Source organism: Anthonomus grandis, chromosome 9, assembly GCF_022605725.1.
Source record: "Anthonomus grandis grandis chromosome 9, icAntGran1.3, whole genome shotgun sequence".
Taxonomy (NCBI): domain Eukaryota; kingdom Metazoa; phylum Arthropoda; class Insecta; order Coleoptera; family Curculionidae; genus Anthonomus; species Anthonomus grandis.
In genome coordinates this window covers 7,001,411-7,023,513 of record NC_065554.1, presented here as the reverse complement: position 1 = coordinate 7,023,513, position 22,103 = coordinate 7,001,411, and the positions used below count along the sequence as shown (strand labels likewise).

Below are 22,103 nucleotides of genomic sequence, written 5' to 3'. Positions count from 1 at the left end.
TAAGGTCTGGTTCTCAAGTAGAAAGATCTATTTGCAGGAGCAAAATAGTAAGCGAGAGCTGAAATCTCTGGCGGGTGTTTAATTTAATGTAGTATACTAGTCTGTACATTTATCGACTCGGTAAATACCTCATGGAAACATCTGTCTTGTCGAGATAAGAAATACCAATTTATTGTTCGCCTTTTTTTGTTTTATTTCACATGTCTGTTAATTATTTAGGAAAAATGTTGGTATTAATTTGGTTTAGTTTTTAGACTTTGTATACATTAACTTTTTTTCACTTTGATGATTATTTTCAACTTGTATGTACATACTACTCAACCATATCCAAGTGGCTGATGAAATTTCGATGCGCAGTGGCAAAACCCTTTGATGAACACCGTAGCTCATTTAAAGAAATCTAGTTGTGGAGGCCTGTTGGTTTACATCGTAGTGTTATAACCGAGTGCTATAATCGAGATCAGTGAGGTGACTACTCATAGTGATTTTCATACTATTATGCTTAAAACAACCGCTGAGTTTCCCCATGAAATACTTGATTAGTTTTATTTAACTTAAGTTATTTGTTTAATGGTGCGACACTGTATAATAGCTAAATTTGATTTATTATTTCTGCTTTACTCAATCTTTTATTGCCTAATGCGAGAAACAAGGAAACGAGACAATCTATACTCTACTTTTGCGTCACGTGACCGGGCAGGCCAATCGAAGCTCTCCGTTTTAACCTGCGCGATCGCGACGAGTCGTAGAGAAGAGGCTGTGAAGAAGTATTTTTTAGTTCGTTCAATTTAAGAATATAACAAACATGTAACTCAAACCATTAAAGGCAAGCTGTAAAATTGAGTAGCCTTTTTTATTAAACCGATATTGGGAATATCTTAGCCCAACCAGGGACAACACGAGAATCCCGAAACATACATTGGTACTTTGTAGACGGCTATAACCAAGAAATAACGCCGGAAGCCGCCATGTAAACCAGTGATCTAGTTGCAAACGGGAAACATGGCCGCCATAAAAACCCGAAAATGCAAAGCAATGCATTGTGAAATATGTTGTAACAATTGAAGCTGACGAATTCAGAGCCAGGAAAAATAAGGTGAGTCCATTTTCCATCATCCCACTTATCCTTAATGCAATATTAATGCCATTTGAACCACCTCTTTTAATTTATACATATTTATTTTATTTTTATCCAGTACTTAATAATAAATCTACCGAGTGAGGTATGTTACTAGTTTAGTTTTTAGGTATGTGTTATGTTATTTAATTCAAACAATTATAAAGCATACCTGCCTATAACCCGCCTTAAACAGGCCTTTAGTGTATCCAATTAACTGATTTACTAATTTAATTTAATACTTACATTTTTCTTCTTTGGTTTATTAGCCTTTATCTTTCTGATTAACTTTATTAAGCCTACCATAAATAATAAAAATGACAAATAAAACGCAAAGAAGTAATGTCGGTCTAAATGACTCATCCCAGGAGCGGTGTAAAGCTCAGGTAAAGGAATATAATATTCTTGTAGCTCAACGCGATGCACTAACAAATGAAATAAATAGATTTTTCAAACATTTTTAGAAAATAAATGTATAGATTTAGACAATCCTCGAGACAACCCTATATTAAAAGTAGATTTGAGCACCCGTTTAACGGTATATATATATAGTAATATTGAGCCCATTCTTAGTGAATTTAAAATTATTCAGCTAAAAATTGACCAATTCTGCTTGGCTAATGATTTCGAAGAATCAGATAGCCAAGAGCAAGAGCGTACTGAATTTGAAAATTTATTTTATTAAACTGTATCCAATGCCAAAGCAACTCTAGAAAGAATTCATTAACTTGTTAATGCAAGTGTGCAGCCAGACTTAAGCTCAATTCCACATTTACCCACCTTTCAATCAATATATTCATATGGTCCTTGTTTGCCCTCTATACTCCTACCTAAATGTAATGGCTCTTATGAGGCATCGACCAACTTAAAAGATATATTTCTATCTTTAATAGATAAAAGGACACAAATTAACAATGTGGAAAATTTTTATTATTTACAATCTACCCTGCAGAGAGAGGCAGCTCAAATCATTAGCTCATTGGCAACTACCGAGCATAGTTATGCTACAGCATGGTCTTTGTTGCAAGAGAGATATAAAAATAAAAAGGCAATTATACATTCCCACATTAAATGCATTTTTGAATTGCCTGTTATCAAAGACGAATCCCACATTCGGCTACGAAAATTCTTAGACCTATTCCAAACCCACTTTAAATCTTTTCAAAACCTCGGGGAACCAGTAAAACAATGGTGCACGCCTGTCATATATCTGTTGAACTCAAAACTAGATTTTTCAACCCGAAAGAAATGGAAAACTTTCACTAAAGATATTGAAATGCCAACAATCCAGGATTTTTTAACATTCTTATCTCAGCGCTATTGCTTTTTAGAATCTTTGGATGTTAAACTAAATAATAAAAAGTTTCCTAGTAAGTTTGAAAAATCCTATGAACGTAAAACTTTAATAACCCAAAATGCTCCACGCTCATGCCCTAATGTAATGTGTCCCATGTGTAAAGATACACATTTTATCTATTCATGCAGAAGGTTTTTAGAGTTGTCTGTATTAAGTAGGTTTTTTGAGGCAAGGAAAGCAAATCTTAAGCCCAAACTGCTTGCGTGCAGGCCAAAGACATGGAGAATGTCATTCAACAGCTGTAGAAGATGTCAAGCGAGGCATCATACCCTCCTACATAGAGAACCTAATCTGGATTCTAATATCCACTCAACTGGTAAACCTCATCAATCCCAATCAAGATATATGCAACCTAACTTTTTACAGCCTAAACGAGAAACAAACTCAAATTATACAAGTATTTTCAATTCTGGACATCCTATGATGCAAGGCAATAACGCCAACCATCAATCTCATTTAACCGCATCGAAGCATGCACCCTTTAGTCCTGGTAGCCAACAACAAAATACAATCTATCATAGTCTTATGTGTGAAACCCCAAATGCACCCCTATCCCATAATTCGGGGTATTCAGATTTACCCAGTACAAGCCAAGCAAATAAGGTCCATGATCAATAATTTTTCAGCCAAAAACCCAGCCTTGGTGATTAATAAAATCACAGAGCTCACACCTCAAATTCCCATTGACATTTCTTGCATAAAACTACACGGTGACATCATTCTTGCTGATCCAAGCTTTCACACCCCTTAGGAAGTTGATCTTCTGATAGAAGCTGGTTTATTTTATAATATACTTTGCTCGAGGCAAATAAAAACTGGCAATGACAATTCCATTCTACAGGAGACCCAGCTTGGATGGGTAGTAAGCGGACCAGTTTTTTTACTGGCAAATGTTTCCTATGCTTCATCGTATAAAACCCATAGCCAATCGTTGTTTTGCACCAATGACCTCCAAGGCTGTCTTGAAAAGTTTTAGTTGACAGAAGAAACCACTCAGCAAGTACACCAAGTCCTCTCTAAGGAAGAGTCGAATGTGAAGATCATTTTCAAGAAACCACTCATCAGGATTTAACAGGCCGCTTCATAGTGAAACTACCTACTAAACCCAATGTTTTTAATCTAGGTGACTCTCTGCAGCCTGCTTTAAAGAGATTCTATTCTCTGGAGCAGAAATTTAACAAGCACCCAGAAATTAAAAAAATTATACATAGATTTTATTAAAAAATATATCTTGTTCAGCCACATGCCTGAAATACAAGCTAATCAATCAATTGATTCTAAGTATCCATGCTATTATCTTCCCGACCACTGTGTCGAAAAAGTTGATAGCACCACAACCCGTTTAAGAGTAGTCTTTGGTGCCTCTTGCGTCTCAAGTACGGGCCTATCCCTGAACGACACCCTTAAAATAGGTCCTAATATTCAAAATAATTTGTTCTCCATCATTGTGAAATTCCGTAAACACAATTATGTTCTTATCGGTGACATCGACAATATGTATCGCCAGGTTTTACTAGAGCCATGTCAATGCAGCCTTCAGCGAATAATATGGCGGGACAACCCCAACGAAAATATTTGATATTTTACCTTAAATACTGTCACTTATGGTATGGCAAGTTCCTTCTATTTAGCTACTCGCTGTCTCAAGGAAATTGCTGATTGTTCTAAAAACAACTACCCCCATGAAAGTCAAGTGTTACATATGAACTGCTACGTTGACGATATCGCGTAACCATCAAAAATGCAATTTTCTTAGAGGTCCATGGATTTTGTGACATAAATGCCTTTGAAGCATCTATCTATGTACGTTCAATCAACCCACTTGGCAACATTGCAGTCAACCACTTATGTGCTAAAAGTCGAATAGCGCCCCTAAAGGCTGCAACCTTGCCCCATGTCGAGCTTTGCGGAGCTCTAGTTTTATCACGATTGATGAAGAAGGCCCTAAATGCCCTAGATTGCAACCCAGACAAAAGAGATTTTTATACCAACTTTACCATAGTTCTCTATTGGATTTCTTTGGAACCTCGCTAGTTAAAGACTTATGTGTGCAATCGAGTTTCTCAAAAATCCAGCAACTTACTATTATAAACAGTTGGCACCACATATCTTCAACAGAAAATCTAGCAGACATAATATCTAGGAGCACCAATCCTCAAGATCTGAAATCTTGCTCCTTATGGTGGTATGGACCTTCATTTATTTCAAAGCCTACAGAATTTTGGCCAAAGAATACCAATATTTCGAATTTTAAACGTAAACCACCCGATCCTGGCATCCTAGAATTGAACCCAAAATCCATAATCTTTACTTCAGCTCATATTGAAAGAAATTCTTTGTTTGACAAATTTTCAGACTACAACAAGCAAGTCAACGTAACCGCCTATTGCCTTAGATTTGTTCAGAATATAAAATCACCCAAGACCATTCGTCAAATTGGACATTTGGAGCCCACAGAGCGTCGGAATTCATTAAATACTCTAGTCGTCATGGCCCAAGTTAAATGTTTTTCTGACGACATTCGAAACCTTAAAGTTAAGGGAAATGTAAAACCTCAAAGTAAACTAAAATCCTTGAACCCATTTATAGATAGTCAAAGTATTCTGCGTGTCGGTGGACTATGAAAAAATTCTTTCCTCGATTACCAAACCAAACATCCTATGTTGTTACCACAATATCACCCTTTGACCCGTTTGATTATCACTCATGAGCATAAAAGAAACCTTCACTCAGGAGTACAATCAACTCTATTGTTTATCAGGCAATCCTTTTGGCCTCTCCATGAAAAATCAGCCGTAAAATCTATTTTTTGAAAATGCGTAGTTTCCTGCAAAATAAATCTCAAGCCCTTAGCTACCCTCATGGGAGACTTACCTGAACTCAGAGTTACCGCTTATAGACCATTCCTCCACACCGGCGTAGATTATGCTGGATTTTTTCTTATGAAGGAATCGAAGTTAAGAAACCGCAGAATTATAAAGGCCTACTTATGCGACTTTGTCTGTCTAGCTACCAAGGCTGTACACTTAGAGGTAGTCAGCGATCTAACCTCTCAAGGATTTAAAGCTATGCTTAAACGGTTTGCGTCAAGACGAGGATTGTGTAAATATTTGTACTCTGACAAGGGAACGAATTTCATTGGAGCACGGAGCGAATTACATGAAATATTCAAATTCTATGATACACTGAGCTTCAGGCTTATCTTAAAAACAATATGATTAATTTTCACTTTAACCCTGCTAAATCACCACATTTTGGGGGTTTATGGGAGAGTGTAGTGAAATCATTCAAACACCATTTGCGGCGTATTTTATCTGAGGATAACCCTTTAACCTATGAAGAGTTTTATACCCTTGTGGTTCAGGTAGAGGCAATATTGAACTCTCGTTCTATTCTCCTATTTCCTCAGCAACGATCCTTTAGAACTTGAATCCTTAACTCCCGGGCATTTCCTTTTTGGACATGCGCTCAATATGGTTCCCGATGCTGATTTCAAGCAGACCCCAATAAATCGGCTTACCAGATATCAAATGCTCCAGTCTATGGTTCAACATTTCCGGCGGAGATGGTCAGAGCAGTACCTCTACACCCTTCATGAGAGACACAAGTGGCGCTTCAAAAGGGAAAGTCCCAACCTTTTTGGCGCATTGGTTTTGCTCAAGGATGACAGCAACCCCAAGTGGACCGCTGGTCGAATCACTGATGTTCACCCCGGAAAGGATGGAGTGATGCGTGTGGTGAGTGTGCGGATTTCTAATGGAAACATTTTAAAACGAAGTATCGTTAAGGTATGCTCTCTTCCAATTTCCGATTAAAATCTTTGTCAGTATTAGCTTAGCTTGCTTCTAACTGAACTTGTGAATCTAATAACTTTAAGTCTTATATTTTAGTTTAATTTGTTAAATTTAACTTATAATTATTCATTTTTTCAATTACTTAATTTTAGAGCTTTAGCTTATTGAAAGATAGTCCGGGTACTTTCAAGGGTGGCGGTATGATTAGTTTTATTTAACTTAAGTTATTTGTTTAATAGTGCGACACTGTATAATAGCTTAATTTGATTTATCATTCCTGCGTTACTCGATCCTTTATTGCCTAATGTGAGAAACAAGGAAACGAGACAATCTGTACTCTACTTTTGCGTCACGTGACCCGGCAGGCCAATCGACGGCTCTCCGCTTTAACCTGCGCGATCCCGACGAGTCGACGGGGGAGAATCGTGTAGAGAAGAGGCTGTGAAGAAGTATTTTTTAGTTCGTTCAGTTTAAGAATATACCAAACATGTAACTCAAACCATTAAAGGCAAGCTGTAAAATTGAGTAGCCTGTTTTATTAAACCGATATTGAGAATATCTTAGCCCAGCCAGGGGAAACACAAGAATCCCGAAACATACAATACTTTTAAAGTTAAGCAACCTTAAGATAAAAGAAAATTAATACAACAATAAAATGACAACAACTGCATTTCAGCAAATAGAAAGTACAAATTAAAACACAATATTGACATCATACAGCCTTATATACCAATTGTCCATTAACAAAACATTTTCTTGAAACCACGAAAAAAAAGATTGACTACGGGGAGTAATGGTTGTAATTATTCATTATCTTTTTGAGTCCAATTAGCTATAATGAGCTAATAAAACACAACAATCTTAAAAAACAAAAGTTTTCTAGGTTTTGATAGTATATCGGCTAATCTGATTAAAAAGGCACATGCGGAAATCCTAGAGCCATTTCTTCACATAATAAATCAAATTTATAAAACTGCAATTTATAAATCAGGATCCAAAAATTTCATAAGTAATTAAAAAAAGTCTTAAAGACAGATTAATTAACTTCTTTGTCACTAATAACATTTTGACGGAAAATCAAAACGGGTTCTTGCCGGGTTGTAGTACTTCAGATGCCCTCCACAAATATACTTAAGAGGTTACAAATCATCTTAACCATAGCAGAAAGTGCCTTTCATGGATCGCGCTGGAAGGATGGAAGGCATTCGACACAGTCCCACATCATAAAATTTTTGAAGTTTTGAAACATATAGAGTGAGAGGAACTGCGATTACACTGGTGATAAATTACTAAAAAAACAGATGCCAAGTTGTTACAATAAATAATATTTTAAGCAAAGAATGAAAAATACAAATAGGAGTTCCAAAAGGCACAGTACTGGGCCCTGTTCTGTTTATAATTTATTCATGTACTTTACCTAAAACAGAAATAAATAATGGGTCATTATTTCCAATGCCTGGAAACATTTAAATTGAGCCTAAATGTTACAAAGACGAACTACATTGCGTTTTCGCTAACCACAACAAATAGACCCTACTTTTCGCAATTTCCTATGGATAAATATCATCAGATCGAGGAAACAGCATATACAAAGTTTTTGGACCAAAATCTTAAATCGCATGTACATACCGAATATCTGGGGCAAACAGACTTAAAAAAATTATTTATAAATTTTATATACAGAGAACTTTCCTAAATTTAAAGGAACTCATGATAATCTATAACTCATTAACTGCGTCAATCTTAAGATACGGTATTTTAATACAAGGAGGATTGTATAACAATGCTTTACACAAACTAAATATTGTACATAAATATATCTTAAAGACCATTTATAACCAACCAAGAGTTTTCCCAACTGATCAACTATTTAAAGAGCAAACAACGAATTTAAGGGAACTTTACATTACAACAATCTGTTCATTTATTCATTTCAAACCTCATATAAAAATCAGTATAAATCATATCCATAATGCAAGATCAAGCATTATTAAGGCCAGAGGTGACTTAAGCATTATTAATAGTTTAAAAAATATAAATTTGAATTTTCTATATACTTAGCACCAAAAACTTACAATCTTCTGCCTTTTACAGTAAAGGCAATAAAGAATGAATCTAAATTTAGCAAAGAATGTAATAAGTATGTTCACAATCATTACCAAAATTTTTCCACAGTTTTCTGATAACAAACTTATATCTTGTATGCAGATACAAATTTTAAAAAAATACATGTTGCACAGCTGTTAGAGGACAGGTTTTTGTTTTTTTTCTTTTTCTTTTTTTATTGTTATGCAGTCTGGGTCTTTAACATGGTTTTTCGGTAAAGGACAAAGGTGAGGTCATAATTCCATCTGGTTTGGAATTATACAGTTTTATACCATTATATAAAAAGCTCTTTTTAAAGAATGCAGTTTTATGATTGGGGATAACAGTTTTTAGTATTTTTAAAGTAAACAGCAAAATTAGTTTTGATTTTTCTTTTGAATGTAGAGGAGATATTTTTTTCTGAATTTATTATTTTATAAAAAAAGGCCAGCATGGTCTATTTGACATGTTTAACCCGTCAATTTCATTTATTTTATGTCATATATTATCAAATTTTCTTAAATTAAAAATTAATCGATAACACATATTTTGAATTTTTTGTATTCTATAGCTGTCACTCTATCTAAGACAAGGTGCGTAGATAAAGCCTGCATAATAATGGGACAGAACATGAGTCTCACATATTTTTTTTTAAGTCGACATGTAGAATATGGCGGCTATTATATAATTGTATTAAAGAAATGTAAGCTTTCTGTATAAGATTTTTTACATGCGATTCTAAGTTATGATCAGTGTCAACTAAAATACCGAAATTACGAGCAGAATTGAAAATTGAAAGTGCCTCTTGCAGAGGTACTTTTAAGAAACGGTTTTTATAATCGAGATGCATTCCTATTTGCTAACTTCACTTACATCATAAGTACAACTGTTTTGTAATTTTTGATATTGGCAAATAAACGTTTTGAATTTGAAAATCTCAAGTCCGGCACCGTATATGTTTGTATTGCCAAAAAACATAAGCTTAGATTCTGCAGAATTTATTTTTAAAGAATGCTGATCATAAATTTTTGTTACTAATTCTTATTAAGTCCCTATTTATATTATTTAATGTACCAATACAATTATTTATATTAAAATGGCAATATAGCTGTTTGTCATCAGCGAAGGCTTGTACTTTGCAAAATTGTGTTTTTAATACATCAGCTGTATACACTATAAAAGAAGAGGGCCCAAAATTAACCCCTGCGGAACCCCAGAGAGCACCCCACACTCTTTACCCGAAAATTCTTAACCCAATTTATTTCTTTGTGTTCTATTCTCTATATAAGTTTTTAAGTGTGTCAACGAATTTAAATTAAATCCATAAAATTTTAATTTTGCTATTAACATCTCGTGATTGATCGTATCAGAGGCTTTCGAATAATCCAGGATTATAAGGACACTCTCCAGGCCCTCATCATATGCTTCGATATCACTTGTGACCACTGATAAAGCACTTGTTGTTGACTGCGTCCTCTGGAAGCCATTTTGAACATCAGGAATTATTTTATTCAGATTTAAATAGTTGTACATTTGCATATATAAAATGTTCTCTAGTACTTTTAACATTGCAGGCAATATAGATATTATTCGTAGGTCGCTGAATGAGGTGAGTTTGCTATGTGTTTATAATGTTTGTTAGATAGGCATCAACAAAGGGACTACACTGTTTAATCATTGTCGCTGTAATACCGTTCACACCGCAGCATTCGTTTTTATGCTATGGAGAGCTTTGTCCACCTCTTTAATTGTGCACAACTCAAAAGAAAATCCATTAGCATTAAATGTATTATTATTAATATAAAAATTTATTTTTGTACTGCAATCTGAGACATTTTGAATAAATTGTGAAAAATATTGATTTATTAATTCAGGTTGAGAAAGATTTTGCGACAAATCTATACTTTTGAACTTACTTGTGCATACATTTAAACTATTTAATGTATTCCACAGCTGTTTAGGTGATTATCTTGCAAATATAAAACTAATATAGGTTTCTTTTTTCGATCTAACCATAGATAGCGTAAAATTGCGCAGTTCCTTGTACCCTGTCCAGTCTTGAATCATTTTTGATTTTTTAAATTCTTGTAGGGCCTTGGCTTTGTAACCCTTACAGTTCTGATTGGTGCATGAAAGTTAAATACAAAAAGAAGATCGTTATTGAAAATTTCAATTTTTTTTCAATTTTATTTTCGTATGAAATGTTATTCCAGGGCAATGACTGTAGGTCTCTTAGGAATGAGTTGTGTTCAAAATTCTTATAGCATCGGTAAGTTACAAATTTTGGTTGCATTTTTTTTTCACAAAGATGTTTAGATCTACAGTCTGGCTATTCTTTATGCGGCTGCGAAAGGAATGCAGTGTGGCACGTTGCAATTGGTTAACGTTTCGTTGCTATGGAGACGTTCCGATTAGGATTGAGCAAAGAGTCGCGCGCTGCCACGTGCTTTTTTGTCTGTCTCGATTTTTATGGATTTATTCAGTGGCAAAGCTTCTTTCTTTTCTTGCCTTTAGTGATAGCTTAGCAGTGTGTTGAATTACGTTTCGTTTAAGTTGTATTATTCGTTGTTTTGTTATTTGTGATCTTAATATTTGTTGTATGGTACTTTTGTTAATAGTTTTGTGCTTATTTTATCGTTGACATTGAGATTTTTGTTAAAATGAACAAATTTACACGTGGAAAGACACTAAATAGCCAAGCAAGAGAGGTTGTGGCAAATGTTTATAGGTAAGAAATTTTCATTTAAGCTATGTATCTGTTTCATTTTAATAAAATATGCATTCAACCATCATTCCAGTCGCGAAAAAATTAAATTACTGTTATAGGTCGCGAAAACGTTTTTTTTTTATTAATTTTACTTAAAAATAATAATAATAATAATTAGTTTTTTTAAATAGCTAACCCTTTTTTGGGTTTATAGGATTTGCGATGAAAAAGCAACAAATAACTGTTATAAATTGCCAGTAAAGCGAAAATTGGAAAGAGTGTCGCTATACACTGGTGTCGGCATTTCCAGTGTCAAAAAAATTCACAAAGAAGATGTTGAAAGGATGGAAAAGGACCCCAATAAAATGCTTTTGACTCCAGGAAAAAAAGATTCAGCTAGACCTTAGTGGAAAAGGACAAAAATTTCGACTTAATAATAAGACATCTTATTAATAGGTTTTATTTAGAGTTTAAGGTTGTGCCAAGAACAAGAAAATTACTTCAAAAATTGCAGGAAGATGGCAACTTTCCTTATTGCCAAGAAACACTAAGGAGATTACTAAAATCCAATGGATTTTATTGGCGTAAATGCCAAAATAAAAGAAAAATTTTGATGCAGCGGCTTAATATCTTAACTCTGAGATATAAGTACCTTCGGGAAATTCGAAAACATCGGCAAGAGAGACAAAATATTATTTATTTGGACGAAACATGGATAGACAATGACCTGACTTTTAAGAAATGTTGGAAGAGGCATACCGTTTCCGGAGTCATTAGTAATAAATCATCTACAGGTAAGGAATAATCTAATTAATTAAAGTAAATATTTTGCTATATTATGTGGTCGTGGAATATAATTTGTAATATTTATAATAATGTTTTATATCACTGAATTTGAAACAAAATTTTAGGTCGACTCATAGTTGTACTTGAAGGTTCTGAAAATGGCTTTATTAAAAATGCCTGTCTAATATTCAAAGCTGGACTTGCTACGGGTGATATCGTGGACAGATGAATTGGGAAAATTTTACTCGATGGCTTACTGAAAAACTTCTTCCTAACATTCCTGCCAATTCGGTTATTGTCTTGGATAATTGGATCCATATCATTCTGTTCAGGGAGATAAGACTCCAACCAAATCAGCTCTAAAACAAGATATAGTGAATTGGCTTACAAAGAAAGGTTATTAATTAAATTGATATTTTGATATATGCAGCATGTTTTCTACAAAATATAATCAAATAAGTCTTAATTTGTAGTCAAAATAGTCTAACTTTAATTTAAATATTGAAGTATGGGTCCTGAGAAAAAAATACTATATTTTAGACATTTTAAGTAACAACTTTACGATTTAAATATTTCTTACAGGCATAAATCATGACCCAAAAGCCAGGAAAGTCGATCTCTTTGATCTTGTTGTCTTCCATAGACCCCCCACTGATCAAAAAAATTATGTGATTGATAGGATTATCAAGTCACATGGACATACCCCACTTAGGACACCACCTTATATGTGTGAACTAAGTCCTATAAAATTGGCATGGACAAAGATTAAATATATCATAAGAAGCAGAAATATCACGGGAAATTTATCCATAACAACCTTAAAACAAATTACTGAGGAAGCAATTTTATTAATTTCCAGGGAAGATTGGCAAAAATTTTCTCAATACGTTAGAGGTGTTGAAGATAAATTTTGGGAAACAGATGAGATCATGGAGGAAATTGAACCCATTATAATTACTTTATCCGCTAGTGATGGCGATACCGACGACAGTGCCGATGATTTTGATTTTAATGATTAAAATTGAATACATAAACAGTGTATTTTTTCTTAGTTTTTTTTTTCATGAGTTGAAACGAAAAAAAAACTTAAGAAAAAAAAGTTGAGGGGTTGATAATATCAAATTAATTTGCTCCCTAGACAGCATTAGCGAAAAAAACGGGGGTGACTATTTCGCATTGGATCACCCTGTATATCATGATCTCAAAATACCTATATGTATTCTAAAATGCATACATAAACTACAAAAAAAATATTAAAATTTTACGAAATAATTTTTTTAACTTTCAATACTTTATAAAATTTCGCACGCCACTGGGCATTTGATGAATGAAATCAGCCATGTTTTATTTACGGCGGCGTTCCCCTTACCAATGCCCCGTAGCCGCAGAAAAAATAGCCAGACAATACGTAGACTAGTCTATGATCAGAGATTTCATCAGTTGACTGCGTGCCAGAAGTAGCAACAAAATCTGTATACGAAACGAATATTGGGTCTCTATAATTTATTGCTATGACTAGTAATATGTGTAGGCTCACTCAAAATTTGGTAGAGATTATATGACTCAAAGCAATGTTGAACTGGATTATCTAAATTTTAAAAATCCAAATTGAAATCACCGACAAAAACTACGCTTTCATACTTCATTGTTAATTCTGACAAAATATTATCAAAATCCTGTAGATGCAAATTTACATTTAGATATCGAGGTCTATAAAAATTGGCAATGGCAACTGTTTTAGATCCTAAATTTATTTTAAAATATTTGAAACATTAAAATTAAAATTGCTTTGATCAACATTTAAATTATTCTTGAAGTAAGCTCCTACTCCCCCTCCTCTACCATGTTCTATATTACATTTAAAAAGTGTATATCTCGGTATCTCAAAAATCGAAGTATCTTGAAAATTATTAATCCATGTTTCAGTTAATAAAACTGCATCAAATTTTTCAGTATCAATAACTAGAGTTTTAAATTTGTTAAATCCTGTATTTATAGAACGTAGGTTCATATACGCAATTTTCATAATAAAGGAATAAAAATTAACAGATAATTAATTTAGAATAAAACTTAACAGAGTAATCACGTTCACGCCAATCAATCGCCATATTCAATTAATTTAACAGGTTTATCTATATATATATAAAAGCTATGATGAAAAAGATAAATGGTATGTATATGTAGAATATTCTATTTAAGACCAAGATGACCCAAGGGTAAAAGACCATGAATCAGAGAAATATACACAGATACGACTCTAATCTTAAAAGACAAATCTCAATCACAGCTTATAACTTTAGTTCAGTAGCTGCATTTAACTTATTATTTTATTAAATTTAATAAAAAACAAAATATATATAAACAAATTTTTTTTTAGTTACCTAACCATTATATCAGTACTAAAAATAATACATGTAAACAAAAAAAGTAATAGGCAAAAATAAACAATAAAAATTAAGTTCGTTAGTTACAGTCTGATTGCATACAAATAAGTAGAATAAATGAAATTAAGAGTCACCTGTAAGAAGCCAATCTGGAAAGCCTTATAATTTATTCAGTTCCTTCATGGTTTTTATGTAATTAATATTATTTCCCTTTTTAATACACACCACACTGTTTTGTACGAATACTTTTGTACCGCAGCCGCTAAAAGTGCACGACGAGACTGTATTAGGTCCTCCTTAATTTGAATGTTTTTTGATTTCAGCCTTTTTTTATGTTTTAACACAGATAATCGTACCGCGTCGCTTGTAAATTTTATGAGGATAGCGGGCGGCCTATCGTTGATAATTTTGGAGGCAACTCTGTGACAACTTATAATTTATTGATTTGCTACCGGAACCTCGATTTTTCTAAATAAATCCATAATTTTGGAGCGCAGATTCTCTTTTTCGATTTTAGACATACTAAACACTCTGATGTTAAGGCTTCTGGACGATTGTTCATAATCTTCTAGCGTTTGTTTACATTTTTGATTTTGCACTTTTAAGTCGTTTATTTCTATACGCAAAGTATTAATGATTTCCTGTTGTTTATTCAGTTTGTCAGTAAATTTATTTTCGAGCAGAGCAGCTAACTTTTGAGCGAGTGAATTCAAAAATGACTCCTCTACAAACATTGATTTTATGCTATCTTGACAAAACCATTTTTCGCGCACTTATTATAACCTCACTTACAGTAAAATTAAAATTTTCACGGCACAGGATGTTTTTCTCCAAGAAATTTTATCATGCACTTTTTTTGAGGTAGTAAATAATTAAATAAAGTCAAATTTAACTAGCAGCTACTGAATAAGCGTGCTCACGCTACCAGCGCGATCTCTCAATCAGTCGTAAAATTTTTGTAATAAAAACAAAAACATTTTTGATTCTTTAATATACAATATAATATTTGGATATGTAACTTTAAACAATTAAATTCACTTACCAAACTTTAAAATCAAAAAAAGTTTAATAGATAAGTCTTCCTAACTCGCTTGACTCGATTGATTTTTCCACCAATCTTTTTAAGCCGTCAGCAAAAAAATTCTGGCAAAAATCTTCCCAGGAGAATTGACGCGACGCGGAGATTTATGGTTTTTGGCCCAGCAGGATGCGAGATTGATAAGTGCCAGAAAGTAAAGACCAGAAGTTTGCTCCCCTTTTAACTTTTCAAAGCTTTTGTCATCGCGTTTAACATTTTCCTTTGCCCGGGGCCAATATTACCACCACCTTCGATCCCCACAAGGGTTTCATATTATAACGTTTTCTATTTACACAGATTCCCAGGGCGTTGTGTGAGATACAGAGACGTCATTCCTTATACATTGGCCTTACTTTTAATGTCTTAGTTTTAAGTATTTGTGTTTAGAGTTTCCTGCTGGTGGAGTGGCTAAAAATATTTCATTGAATTTCTTTTGATTACCGTGGTATAGGAGATATACAAAGTGTCTCATAAATAATGGTTAATAGTAACAGATGATTACAACAAAAAAATATTTTATGTTAAATTCTTTTACTTTGAATGTCAGAGGCAACCCAGATATAGCGTAATAAACTTTTTTTTGAATTTTGACTATAAATTTAGTATTTGTTCTTTGTTTTTATTCAAATTTGGAGTATGGTTTTTATTTATAAAGCAAATCTTTAATTAGCCTTTTTTAAGTTATACAGCGCCAACAACAACATGTGTATTTTTTTTAATTCCGTAACCTATTTAGGTTTGACGCAATTTAATTCTTTATTTAAAATACCCATTGTGCAAACAGTTTTGCTCAAAAAAGCCATACTTTAATCTTGCTATAATTAATCCTTTTCGAGTTATTTACATTTAATAAAATACATATTTTTATTAAATAAAACTATGTACTTATTGTTTACAACAAGAATTTGTAATAGCTATTTTACTGAACCACTGATGCACAACGTAAATAAATTAATATCAATTCTGGCATGTATAAACAAGAAATGTAAATAGGCTAATTTCCATAACTTTACAAAAAAAATCAAAATTAATAGCAATTATTACTTTTCAAAACCAAATTTGTAATAATATTAGTTAAACAAAAACAAAAAGTTAAGTAGCAAAAATGTATAGTACTGGTAGAACGTAAAAGGTACAAGTAGCATTATTAATTTAAAATAAACCACTTCAAATCTTTTTTAAATTGGCTTAAGGCTAAAGACTTAAAGCTATCAGATAATCCGTTGTATAATTTTAAAGGCATTATAAACAAAACTTTTTTTAAATAAAGCTATCTGGTGATGTGGTATAGTAAATGAATTCACAATACGAAAGCTTCGTGTATGTCTCATGTCTAAGTCGGGTCCATATATAAATTCACAGTAGTTGAAATGAGATAATAGCCTTAATAAGATTCATAGAGATTTTTTCGAAGTTAAATGCTCAAAATATCTTTATTAGCGTATAAAAGTTTTAATAAACGGTACGCTTTCTGAGTAATTTTCGTTACATGTTTCAAATCTGAAATCAGAGTCTTACCAAAAACCCAATTTTTTTACAATCTCAATGACAGGAATGATAATACCATTAATATGTATATTTAAATAAATAAAAAAATCAATTTGGCCTTTATTAAGTAAAACTAAAGAAAAAATTAATATGGCGTCTAAAGGTCTAGCAAATTTTGCTATTCTACTTAACCATGACATTACATGAGAAAATTGATTTCGTTTAACAAAACACTATTATAGTACAATAAAAGCCTTAGCAATTATAATAATTCACGAGACAAACAAACTAACTTTTAAAATTCCAACACCAAATTTAGCCTTAAGATTGACAAAGAGATACATATTAAGAGTTACAGTGCGGTGATAACAGAATGGCACACATTAAATTACAAATATTTAAGTATATAAAAAAAAATACTTTAATTGCTCCCTTATTATGTTCACCCTGGCCTTCGACCAATTATTAGCACAAAAGATTTTGCCGTAATTAGGTTTTAAATCATGTTGGATAGATAACTCACTCACAATACCAAGATTTTTATTTATCAAATTATTGAGATGTAACAAAATTGTCCGATCTATAACTCAAATATAATTGAGTGTAGTCAGCATAAGCCTGAATTTTACAATGTTTAACTGAGTGCAAAATACTTGAGGTTTAAATTAATAATAAAACACGGCCCAGTACACTAACCTGAGGAGCACTAGATAAAATGGATATTGAATAGATATTTTATTATTGCACGAGACACATTGCGATTTGTCTTTTAGGTAGGAATCTATGAAATTAACTAATTTAGAGATCATAAATCTATGATCAATAGTATCAAATACTGTTGAAAAATTTAGAAGAGTTATTATTGCATTTTCGCTTCTATCGCATGCCTCAATTAAATCTCCAGTAACTATAGCCAAAGCCATTGCTGTTGAATAGGTTTTTTTAAATCCGCAGTTCGTATTGGGTGTTATATTTTTGTCACATACATACTGATAGATCTGTTTTTATAAAAACTCCTCGAAAATTTTTGAAAGCGTTGATAGGATACTTACTATTCTTAGATCAGACAAATCTTTAAGATTAGATATTTTTGGGAGAGGCTTACCAACTACAATTTACCAAAGACTCGGAATTTTCTTTTCGATACAAACATTTGTAAGTTAAGTAACATATTTATCAATAAACGGACGTGTTGATATGTTTTGTTAGTGTTTGATAATTTTTGCAGAAATAAGATCCACCCTAAATACATTTAAACGTAATTCTGTACTAATTATTATATTACTTATTTGATCTATAGTTGCAAGTTCACATTTTAGAGATTTATTACCACTATAAATATTATTATTAAAAAATTCTTTGATCCTGACATTCAAGGGCTACAGTTTGCAAAAATTTACAAAAGTAGTCATTAATTTTTTGTGGATCAGAAAGTTCTACAAGTAAGATTTTTGAGATTAAACATTTAAGTTACTTAGTGAACGCCAAAGCAATTCAGGCTTTTTCATTATTTTTAACTAGATTATCGAGATAGGATTTTTCTCTCTTCGAACACACGTTAAGGCAAAATTGGTCTATTTATACTCATTTCAATTAGTCTGTAATCGACTTTGTTTAAATTTTTGCAATGCAATATCCCTCTGCTTCATAATCAGTTTTATATTTTCTGTGAGCCATGGCGGTTTACACTTAGATACTTTGATGATTTTAATGGCCGCATGCTGATCAAAAGTGGTAAGAATATATTGGTTTAACAAAGCTACCTTCCTATCAATATCATTTTTCCTTAAAAACCCATGCCAATCATTTAAGTCTTTTTTAAATTTTAATATTTCAAAATGTTTAAAATCTCCAATTTTTAATTTGGATTTTACTTTCGGTTTGCGATATTTAAAACACAGTACGTTTGATAATGATCTGAAATACGGGTAAAAGGCCAAAATACCACAGGAGGTACCTAGATCCAAATAGCTTATAAAAAAAGTCTAAATTAAAATAAATTACCTAGACACATAACCTCATCAAAACATAGACAAATGTAGGAAAACACATTATCGCAATCTGCTATAAAACTATTCATATTTCTATCTCTAGGTCTATACATTAGCAGCAACTACCAGACTTTTTTGAGCCTATAATAGCTTTTAAAAACAGATATTCTAGTTCCCCTTCTAATTCAAAAGGAAAAGACATTGTCGGATATTGAAAATTCCTCTTAACATACCACCAGTCTAAATACTCTATGACGAATAAAAATATTACCCTTAATTTTAGGCGCTTCAGAACTATTACCTTCAGACAGTCTTAAAGTTCAATAAAAGCATAATATCAAAAACAGATCTAATATTTAAGGGGACAATTGTTATGTTATACATATCTAACGTAATTCCTATAGATTTTTGACACAGCAAAAAAGCGTATTTCTACTACCTACAGAAAACTTACAAAAATGCCATAAATAATAAATAAATAATACTTAATACATATTTAAGAAGACTAATTTATATTAGTCAGTTACCTACAGTACCTAAACAAACAAGAAGATAAACAAAATTAGCTTAAACACTTTTGTACGGAAACACTTAACCGCACTTTCGAATAGTCGAAGTCGATCTTTTGTAATATGTTCTTTTATTTAAAGACTAGTCGATTTCAGGACTTTTAAAACTTCCTCGGTTGAGAATTACACTAGTATTGCCGATGGTTTATCAAGGATTTGTAGTTTCGCGATGATCCTAAAGCATTTTTTATGGAGGTATTTGAAATATTTGCGTTCATCTTGTTATTAAACACACGAAAAATCTTATTTTATATGTTTTCGGTTTCGTCGGATTTCATGCCAAAAAAAAACATTTTCATTACGCAGTGACTGTTCTTGGTTATCCAATCGTCAGCGCAATAGTGCATTTTCCTTCTGCAGCACAGAGATTTCCACTTTAATGTCACCGTCCTGCTGCTGAGTTTGACTTCCTTTGCTTAAAGGCGAAATTAATCTTCAAACTTTTCTCCATCCACTATTGCAACCTTTGTAGCTACATCCTCAAAAAATTTATCGTTAAATACGTCTAAAATAACAGATTGTATTTCTTTGACGTTAGCAGTTGTTAAAACCACTATGGCTGCAGATGTTGGCGAATCACTAAATAAAACTGCAAAAACATATACCTACAGTAGATAAGAAGTTCCTACTTCCTTCAAAGTACAACAACAATAGTAAAACTCAATTATTTATGAAAATACAATAAATACAAAAAAGCAAATATTAGCAAAAATATTAATTGCTGCTGAGTCATTTTGAAAGGAGCCATTATTTTTTGGAGATTCGGCGATATTTTAGTAAAAGGATTTTAAAAAGTATTGATACAAATGTAGGTCAAGTATGTAATTTTTATTTTTAATATATCTTTCGTATTTTAACATTTATTCGAAGTGTAATAAAGCAATTTGAATAGTTCGAGAATGTCGTTTTTTTAAAGTGCAAAACATGAAATGTAAATATCTAAAAAAGGGTTAATCGTACGGAAATTTTTGAATTACCGGACACGCGACTGGTTTTTCGTGTTTTTTGGCAGCCTCGAATTTAAGGACCCGTATTAATGCATTTACTAGCTTAGGTGGAGTCTATCCATCTGTGCCATTGCGAAGTCTACTCAAGAATATTTGGACTGTCAAAGGTTTCATAGTCCTCTTCGGGATATCTGGATATGCCAGTCAAACCAAACGTGCAATATCGATGCCCCGACTTTAAGCATCGATTTTTCATTTTTGATTGGCCATAATGCATCTTAAAATGCCTCACTAGGTAGTCGTTGACTTCTACGAAGGACATTTTTTGTAGGATGGCAGCAGCATCCTTGCTCAAGGCTAATGACCTTCTCCCTGGATGACCGACCATTTGCTTTTGCAGCCACTTCAAACTGACGCTAATAAATATTTCATGATGTACAATTATTAAATTAAGGCATTTTGAAGCACATCAGCCCAGCAGATTCTGTATTGCCATAAGCTTTGTTCCTATTGTTCACCGCTGAAGGACTACAGGGCAGCTCATCGATATTGTTGATGTTCAATGTTTTAATTTTATTTTAAACTTCCTGGATGCTGTTTTTCTGCAATAAAAGAATCCGCTTTTCCAGTCAAAAATATATTTCAGAATTTCTTCTTTTATTCATTCTTAGTTTTCAACCTGGCAGAATTCTCTCTTAGCTTTTCCCTAAGCTCAGTTATTAAATTGGTGAGTGTGGCACGATTTTTTCCTCTTTTTCATCATTTTCGAGCCATTTAGCTTCTAAGTTAGCAGAATTTTCTTGTAACTATTTTTTAAGGTTAGCGGACTTTTCAAGTAATTTTTTTTTAAGCCTGTTTTAATGTTTGCAAAATTTTTCATCAATTTAAAAATTAACTGAGGTCTATTCACATCCCACACCTGACACCAATGTAGCGTTTTTACCGTCGATACATGAAAATACTCAACTGATTTATTTATACATTTACATTACTTAACACGATCACTTACGACTACTAGAAATATTTATTTTCACTTTATTTATTTACTATTATTTATGCTTTATTTTAATAATGCGCCAATAATCCGAACTGAACTATCAACTGAGCCCCAGCGACGACGCGGCTTTATATACAGTGACTGCCTAAAGTTCCGCATAAATTCGATAAAAATTAGAGACTTTTTTTGAAATTTTTAATTTAAGTTGTGCATTATTTCACATAAATTTTTGTATACAGGATAGAACAAAAAAAAGATATGACGTCATCGGTCATTTTTTTAAATGGAATGCTATATTTTTATTGCATTTATGAAATATAGGCGAAATTCCAAGCAAGTTTTGTATAACACACCCTATCTCAAAAGTCAACTGTTTCCGAAATATTTACATTTAAATAACAAGAAAACAAATAAGTACGTCTATTTACAAATTAAGGTAAAATCGAGGATAAAAACAATGTTATAAACACTGCCAATTGGTTCTATTTCCATGGTTGCACTTGTAAAGAATCTCCATTTTCGAATGTTATTGTCAGTTTAAAAATTAATAGTTTTTATCAGAATAAATTATGGCTAATTTAACGGAAACCTAACGAATTGAAATTTTGATGATGCTAGGGTACAAAGATCGAGTGCGCACGCAAAAAGAAGTAAGTGAACTGTTTAATGCCAAATACCCAAACCATCCTATTTCAGAATCAACAGTTAGTAGAATAAATCACAAATTCATAACTTCAGGTCATGTTAGGGATTTGCCAAGATCAGGTCGTCCAAAAGTTTCTGAAGAAACTAAATTAAACATT

At 32.5% G+C, this 22,103-nt stretch overlaps 1 long non-coding RNA gene across 4 annotated transcripts in view; it reads left to right on the top strand.

The window, feature by feature from the left end:
- LOC126740365 (uncharacterized) overlaps positions 1-22,103 on the top strand; it is a 144,181-nt gene that overhangs the window by 9,666 nt on the left and 112,412 nt on the right. The gene's annotated exons all lie outside the window — the stretch shown is intronic.